Source organism: Papaver somniferum, unplaced genomic scaffold (assembly GCF_003573695.1).
Source record: "Papaver somniferum cultivar HN1 unplaced genomic scaffold, ASM357369v1 unplaced-scaffold_732, whole genome shotgun sequence".
Classification (NCBI taxonomy): domain Eukaryota; kingdom Viridiplantae; phylum Streptophyta; class Magnoliopsida; order Ranunculales; family Papaveraceae; genus Papaver; species Papaver somniferum.
The window spans coordinates 1-8,975 of NW_020650216.1; the positions used below are offsets into that span (position 1 = coordinate 1).

At 36.9% G+C, this 8,975-nt stretch overlaps 1 long non-coding RNA gene across 3 annotated transcripts; it reads right to left on the bottom strand.

Moving 5' to 3' along the window:
• Positions 1–122: 122 nt before the first annotated feature.
• On the bottom strand, positions 123–4,891 carry LOC113344122. Of its 3 annotated transcripts, XR_003357662.1 has the most exons (10): positions 4,858–4,891; positions 4,592–4,741; positions 4,231–4,396; positions 3,959–4,098; positions 3,672–3,872; positions 3,368–3,525; positions 3,191–3,274; positions 1,902–2,842; positions 1,421–1,600; positions 123–670 (listed from the first exon to the last, which is right to left on the bottom strand). It is a non-coding gene; the product is annotated as an uncharacterized LOC113344122 (long non-coding RNA). The 3 variants fall into 3 exon arrangements; XR_003357663.1 differs by having other exon boundaries at positions 1,902–3,274; positions 3,672–3,863; XR_003357661.1 differs by having other exon boundaries at positions 1,902–3,274.
• Between the last annotated feature and the right edge of the window lie 4,084 nt (positions 4,892–8,975).

Sequence of the window (8,975 nt, forward strand, 5' to 3'; positions counted from 1 at the left end):
TTCAAAATTAAACATGTAACTTATGACGGTATAAGGTTCATTAACTGGGTTTAAATCTAATGATTCACTGGGTTCCAATCTAATTAACCAATACCATCACTCTCCAAGCTACAATGAAGGGGTTTGCGATCAAAGCTTTGATTATCTTATGTTGGTTGTTCCTCACATAGCAACAGAAGATGATGTAAGTATACCCCCCAACATGAGTGTCTCTCTTCAAGTTCGAACATAATTACATGCTGGGATAGATTCTAGATAAACAGGGGAAAGATCATCATCCCTGGTATCTATATTAAGTCTATCTGTATATAAAAACTTTAAGGTATAACTAGGCATTAAAGTGTTGGAGTTCCAGTCTTGATTCCGGACAGACTCCCTTGCTTCCTTTGCTAGTTTGTCAGCCACTCTATTACCCTTCCTAGAGATGAACAGAAAACCCAAAAAAATAGAATTTGGAGCTGTAGACAAGATAATTTTGTCTTAGTATTTCTTCATTCTGCCATTCGATTGTGCGGAGGCTTCCTTGAGCTTTTGAAAGGAGTCTTTTGCAGTTGCCTTCAATCGAAAAAAGTTACAAAGACATTTCTGTTGCCCACTCAGCATGCTAAAGCTTCGGCTTCTTCTGCACTGGTGGCTGTGAAGCATCCAGAGCAAGCCTTAAGAGCTGTTCCTGTACAGTGGCGACGAATTAGTTGGTAACCTGCTAACGAAGAAGCAGAAGACCATGAAGAGTGTACAATGATTTTCATGTTATGGTCTAAAGCTATGTTGTTAAAGGTGAGCTAGAAAACTGGTTCCGCATTCACTAAAATATTAAGAATGCTGATCAATAAAAGAAGGATCTATTTTCAGGCAAACTTGTTTTTCCACATACTGCAGTATCATGTCTATTAGATATATCAGAAGCATTTACGTGCAAAATGCTTAACAATGATTTAATAGAAATCTACCGAGGAATGACAGCGACATAAGGTATAGCTAATAGGCATCCAATGCCAGGCAATCTTCTTTTTCAACATGATGCAGTAATTAATCCCACCAAAAGAATATGAAGGTCACCCATCGCGTTTCTAGAGACTAGACCAGGTATGAAGACTTATTTATTACAAGCAAAGGTAACAAACCAAAATATGAACAGTGGGCACCTATCAACAGATGGTAAAGGGAAAGGGTCAGCTAAGCTTGTAACGTTCGCTAAAGGAAAATCAGCAACACCTGGTGCCATACACCTTTAGCCAGTGAGTACATTGGTAGGAAAAAAAAAGAACGTCACAGAACTAGGGGCAAAAAAAATGTTAGTAGCCTAGTAGGACAATACAACGAACCAAAAAGTAATGTTCATAGAAATCTCTCTCGTTTAAAGAGAGAGAGATGTAACAAAAGGAAAGTCCTCACCAGTTAATCTAGCTGAAAGAAGTACCTTAGTTCCTTTCTCTATGTCACATCCTATCCTTCTAAGATGATGTAGAGCATCCTTTATCCATCAGGACTGTCTCTCGAAAATGATGATCATCTATAAATAAGGAAATGCAGCTCTCCATGACAACGACTGGATTTATAGATGAAGCTTCCCGGTTGGCCAATTTCATGCTCCAATTACCTGTACATAGTAAGCTGGATAAGACTTTCTAATTGACAATTCCTTTTATAAATTGTGCATTACCCGGTCTAGAAATAAGTTAATAAGATAGGCCAAACAAAGAATTACATGAAGCTACTTTGCAATATTCATAACAGATACTTGCATCGAATTATAAATTTTCCTCTAAGGAACCAAAAAGTGTTGGTAGGAGTACGCTATAAGCCTGTAACGAACAAAAAAGTGATGTTCATAAAAGTCCTTTTCATGTGATAGAACAAAAAGCAAGTCCTCCACCAGTTTCTCTAGCTGAAAGATGTACCTTAATTCCTTTTTCGAAGTCACATCTTTGAAGGTATCCTTTCCAGATTGTGTCTCTAGTGTATTCTTTATCCATTGGGACTATCTCCAGAGGAGTGACATTTTCAAAATGATGATCTACTAGCAAATAAGGAAGTGCAGCTCTCCATTAAGCTTCCCAGTTGGCCAATTTCATGCACCAAATTAAGCTGGATATGACTTTCTGATTGACAGTCCTTGAATAAATTGTGCTTTACCAAGTTTAGAAATAGGATAAAAAGATAGGCAGAACGAAAAATTATATTTAGGTACTAGCAACATTCATCACATTATAAAGACCAGATAGCAGAGTGATTTTGCTCAATTGTAATCATCAGTCTGAAAATGGTCCATGAGGAGTATAATTTTACATGCACCTATTATGCAACCCAAACCCTACTACACATTTGTTTTAGGTTTAGGGATTTTTATAGTCTCCATGGATGGATAGGATCAAATAGACATAATTCCACGGCTATGATAGATTCAAATCGGTTTTGGCCCGGTTTGGTAGGTTTATGGGTAAAAACCCTAATAAACCATCATCCACATTTTGGTTCTCCATGGCTAGTACAAAACTATTTTTCTGTGTATGTAGAAATCTTGATATATAAAAGAAGAAAGACTGAGAAAATTATAAGAATAAACTAGTAGGACTAATCCAACTGAGATTGATTCTTATCATTTAACAGAGGACTAATCAGATTCAGAATAAACTAACAACATTTACAGATGAAGTAGATTTACAAATACTACCATAATCAGATCTAAATACACCCTCAAAACTTAAACCAATTATTCAGATCTACATCTCAACAATTGTAACACGTCAATGGCGCAGATGCACATCACCTGAGAATTCGTGTTTGCGGGTATACAAACCAAAATCTCCTTTGTGTGAAGCGGAAACGTCACAACTTTCATCTGAGAAAAACCAAAACAACTTAGGAATCTCCTTTGTAACTTTAGTTTTGAGAGGAGCAATCATTGTGATAATTTTGAAAATCTGAGTCTCTCTTTTAGATCTCTATATTAAGTCTATATGTAAATAAAAACTTTAAGGTATAACATTAAAGTGTTGGAGTTCCAGTCTTGATTCCGGCCAGACTTCCTTGCTTCCTTTTTCTAGTTTGTCAGTCACTCTATTACCCTTCCTAGATATGAACAGAAAACCCAAAAAGGTAGATTTTGGAGATGTAGACAAGATAATTTTTGTCTTAGTATTTCTTCATTCTGCCATTTAAAATAGTGTTCTCAGTTTAACAAAATAACCTTTGTCCATCGGAGTTGCGAGTACTACGGCCTTGAAGACTGGAGCTAAAGGATGAACACCTAGCTTGCCGATGGTGTGCGCACCTGCAAATCGGATAATTGCACAAAGCTTTAGCTTAGGATCAGGTGAATTTTAATAGGTAAGTTAGGAAAAGCAAAATCAACTGATAGAGCAACCATGTCGGTCGGGTCGAGCCGAGTCCAACGTTTTGGAATTTGGTGATGAGTGTGTTTAAGTCTGAATTTGGGGCTGGAATGTTGTTGTTGGCATCTGTTTTCCTAGCAGTCAAGCTTTCCTTTCTACCCATCAGCACATCCCAACCCGGTCCACCGAACTGCCATTAAAGCACACGTTGTAAGCGTACAAACTGCACTGTTAAGATTTCAGTTATAGACATATAAAGCTCCGATAGACCGGCAAAAGAAAAGAAGAAGAAGAAGAAAGAAGCTAGATATAATTGTACGAGCACACATTAATTACCAGAACAACGGAGTCTCTTGCAGCAGTAGCAAGAATGTCAGCACAGGAAGCAGTCTAAGGACATATAGATTCAAGTTCAGATTTTATTGCATCAACCACTTCAAACCCTCTCAGAGAATTCAAGTTGGGTACTGCAGTCTTTTCTCCATCAAACCCAGTTGTATCATCCAACAACACAGAAGCATCGCAACCCTACAACGGCTAATGTAAAAAGCCAGTCATGATCAAGACAGACTACATATTCAGAGAAAGTAAATTTGCAAGATTACTGTTACAAATTTGCTCACATTAACAAAACAATCATGGAAATGGAGATGAAGAAGCGATGCAGCCATTCGTGGACCTTTGAATAAATGATTCTTTCAACTTCAGGGCAAGTATTGTAGTAGGCATTGATTTGGAGAGAAGAAGCACCACCATTATAAGACTGAAAAAGTAGTTATTAGATATGGAGCAAATGCGAGAAAAAACCCAAAGCAAAACAAAGAGAGATTAAACGTTGGAGGAAAAGAATGTATCACGCAGAACTAGGAGCAAAAATGTTAGTAGGAGTGCATACTATATCAAACCAAAAAGTCATGGTCATAAAAGTCCTCTCGAGTCCAAAGAGTAATGGAGCAAAAAGAAGTCTTTTGCTAGCTATAGATGAAGTGGAGCTACCCATGACAACTGATGGATTTTTATAGATGAAGCTTCCCAGTTCGCTAATTTCATGCTCCAAATACCTGTACATAATTAATAAGCTGGATAAGCTTCCCAGTTCACCAATTTAGTGGACATAATAAGCTGTTGGATAAGACTTTTTAATTGACATTACTTGGCCGAACCAAGTTAATAAGATAGACTTTTTAATTAACATGAGATAGGCAGAACCAAGAAATACACGAAACTACTTTGCAATATTCTTCACAGATACTTACATCCCAAAATAAGGACCAGATAAGCACAATAATTTTGCTCCATTGTAGATTTCAGTCCGAAAATGGTCCACGAGGAATCGCAAATATTTTTTTACATCTCATCGTTTTGAAGATATGAACTATTAAAAGTTGGAGGAACTGGAATGCTTCCTGAAATCACAAAAGCATATTAAATTAGCTTCTTTAAAGATATATTCAACAGACATATTCAGCTGGATAAGAAACAAACTAATGAACAATGGCCGAACAGTTGACGAAGCAAGCACCTCAATATTCAACTTGAATTATCACCGAATCAACAGCTCCACTGTAAAAAAAAAAAAACCTTATATTAGAAATCCATGGTGATTAACAGATTCAGGCAGATCACATGTTCGGGTAAACGAAACAAGATGGCTTCCACTTCCACTCTTCCAACAAATGAAACTAGTATGCTAAGTTCAAAACACGAACAGGCTAACCTAATTATGTGATGTTTTTGAGAGGAGATATTATTATGCTATATGATTCAATCAACAAAACAAAACCATGTTGGTTTGTGCTTGATCTTCATTTTCTTGTGATTGCGGCGCAGCTGAAAAGAAAAGATCTGAATCTGAATATGATGCACTTCATTTAGGTTTAGGAACTTTTATACTTTCCATGGATGGATAGGATCAAATTAGACATAATTCCACGGCTTGATTGATTCGCATCGGCTATGGTCCGGTTATATGGGTAAAACCGCTCCGAACCGTGATCTTAAGGCCAAAGAACTGCTTCCTATTAGCTAGGACGCAAACAAAAGTGTCTTAAGACGGATGGAAGTTTTGGGTGAATGTCATTGTGAAGTTGTTTTTATTTTTTTTGATATTTGATGTGGGTGAACTCGACTTACACCAAATGAAGTCGTTAAAAAAATGCTAACGTTTGTTTTGAAGTTTGGCAATGCAAAGTTATGGAGTTCTAGAAACACCCCTTGATACTCTCTGCAGTGGATAATTTAAATTACAAAGGGTTCATCCTTTAAAAATCTCTAATCAGGTAATTAATACTCACCCCAACACCACAAGTTGACTGGTAAAAAGAAGTATCAATCAAGCCTGACACAAGAAGTATCAATCAAGATCCAAATGTTAGCATCATATGTTAGCTTTCCCAAGGTCTGTTTGAGCTCTAGTATACTTCACTAGAGCCTATACATGGTCCTTCAATACCTGCACCGTAACGCTGCTCTCCACTTTTGCACCCATACGAGTGTAATCATCAACACTATCAGTTGGCGTACTTTTGCATAAACATTTCATCACGACAACTAATTTCATATGCGGAGATGCCCTATAGTACCGGTTGTATCTGGACGTTGTTGCCATTCTGGATCAACTTCAAGCAATTTTCCTAACAATTTCTCGAATAAGTTTTCCCTCATGCCTAGACGTTGTTTGAATTCCCTTGAGGTATAGCCAGTTCCGGGCATAAAATAATCATTCATCATTTTGGCATCACGCCACACTCGATCACGCGTTATTACACTACGTGTCTGTACCTCCCTTGGTACAGGTTGTCTAATAATACGCAATCTTTCATCCAAACATAGTTGTGTAAACATTAGCAAAACTTTCTCTTCTTCATCACTAGAGGAATCCAAATAGATTCCATATTTAACTCTCATATAAGCATGCATTAGACTCATTATGAGCCTTTGCAAACAATATTAACATTATCAATTTCTGTATACCATACATAAATACAAATCAATCAATTTTCTACATTGCATATTCTAGTTTTCAAACATTTCATTCAACATAAAATCAAGAAACACAACAATTAATCATGGATTTTTCACTAAATATATGTTTTCATTACATTAGTGAATTGCATACTACATACCTAACCAACTTAATATCTACAATTTCATCAAAATCAAATTCAAAATCAAAATTAAAATCAATTGAAACCCTAACATTAGAATCACTCACCTTAGATGATTTTTTGGATGAAATTCGAAATTGAAGAATGGATTTGTTTCACCTTGGAGTAACGATCAAGCCCTTTTAATTCAAGCCATCGAATCCCAGTGAATCAATATGAAAATCCAAAAGGGGTAATAGGGGTTTGAAAGGGGTTTGATAGGATGAAAACCTAGAGAAGAAGAAGAAGTGGGAAACCCGACTTGGCTTCTGAGGACTTAACCCTATGATACAGCCACTGAGTGGCCATATTGGTCAGGACAATGAATTGACTAATACGGCTGCTGAGTATCCGTGTGGCACTGTTTATACGGCTACTGAGTAGCCGTTTCATGTAAGGAAGGGATGAGGCGCCTCCATAGCAAGCTTGCCTTCCATGTGTCATCCCTTCCCTACATTTGAGAGATAGGGAAGGGATAGCCAGCACCATAGTGCTAGCTCTTACAATAAATATAGATTGTGATATCGCAGATATTTTGATGAATCAAAATCCTATCATACGATCTAAAACTTAATACATGTATCTTCTAAAGGATAATGAGCAACAGAGCCAGTAATAAGCAAAGCCCGGCAAACACAACAAACAGCAAAGCCAACAGAACGAGCAACAAGCAAAGCACACTATCAGCGCAACAAAATAAGCAAATGCCAGCACTGCAATTATGCATTTCTCAAGGAAACAACTCATATGATAAACTGGCCATGATTGTACCAGAACAGAATATTCTTTGTGATCACTAACATTTTCATCAATTCTTTCCTTGTACAGACTGAAATGCCCAGTTGATTCCAGTTTTGCTCTATACATATGAACACCCTCCTTCACAGTACTTTCTTCTTCTTGTTGTTGATTTTTGTTTCGGTGAAGATATTTAAGGACTACACCATCAGAACCAACAAGATGAAGCTGACCAGCAGTGTTTAAACTTAAGATTACTGGTCTCCTCGGTGAACCTTCAAGCGCATCTGATATTACACTCTCTGAAGTTTCTGTATATATTGCCACTGCACCATTGATCTCCTGAATATCTACTTCCACCAGAGGTAAGATCAACTCCAGATCTTAAACTTTGGTAGCCGAGAATGGTATCAGTAGGGTGATCAAAACTTTGCTAAAGAATTTGAGATAAATTACCATATAACACAAAGTTTTCATTATCTAGCATCCTTGCATATGACACTGGTTCTTGCTCCTCACATTGCAGGTTGACATTCAGGAGTAAGAGGAGATGAAAAGGATTCAGGCGCAGAAGAGCTAGGATATGAAGATAATTCTACTGAACAATGGGAACCGAATCATTGTTCTAGCCCCACGCACTCCTTGGTGAGATCACATTTCAGCACATATGTCTCTTAATGTAAAATTTAGTGAGCTAAGACTCGCCTTAACTTGAATCTTAACTTAATCACACAGCCATTGATCGGAAGTGCTAATTTAGCCACAAGTTCTAGTAGGAGAATCTGTCTGGATCAACAGAAGAAGAAGAAGAAAAGTAACTCTCTACGTCTAAAGGTTTGTAATATCATCATCTGCATTATTAGTCAATTTCATTTCATCGTCTTTTTTTCTTCTGAATTTCTCTCTATTTGTGTAGAAGGTTGATAAGCGAATTGGCACCTCCACCAAAGAACGTACAACTCTATCAAATGATAAGGATCAAGATGTTCGATCTCTAGAGAACTTGAAGTTGAAACTGAGAAACGAAATCAATTTACTTAACAAAGAAAAGTCTGTAGTGGAAAGTGATGTCGGATCACTCACCAAAACAAGGAAGGAGTTGGAGACTGATCGTTGTAAGCTCATAGAAGAGAAGACTGTACTTAACAAGGAGAAGTTGAAACTCGAAAGAGAAATTGAATCACTCAATAGAAAGAAGACTAAATTGGGTACTGATACTGACTTACTCAATACGGAGAAGGAAATATTGCAATGTGATTTTGATATTCTTCGCAAGGTGAAGACTAGAGTGGAAAGTGATGTCGTATTACTCAGTAGAGAGAAGTCTGAAATGGAAACTGGTGTTGAGTTTCTAAAAGCTGAGAAGAATGAACTGAATAGAGACAAGATTTTACTCGGAAATGATATCGAACTACTCAGCAAGGATAACCCGTTGAAAATTTGATTTTAATAACCCGTTGAAAATTACAGAAATTCTTCTCTAGTTACTTTAAACATTTTCCAATCACAATAACAATCTTTAACCTTGTTCTCGGATAATCTTTAATCAATCTTCAATCATTTCCTGTTTCTAGCGTCATTATGTAGTTGCAGGAAATCCCACAATTACACCCGATGATATTTCATAATAATCCCCACAAAATTTAAGAACAATCACCCAATTTTTATTAATTTCTCTTATGGATCTTACAAAAATGATAAGAGTACAAAGAAATAAGAATAATACTAGAGTTTTTCGCTCTTATTTACTTTCTTC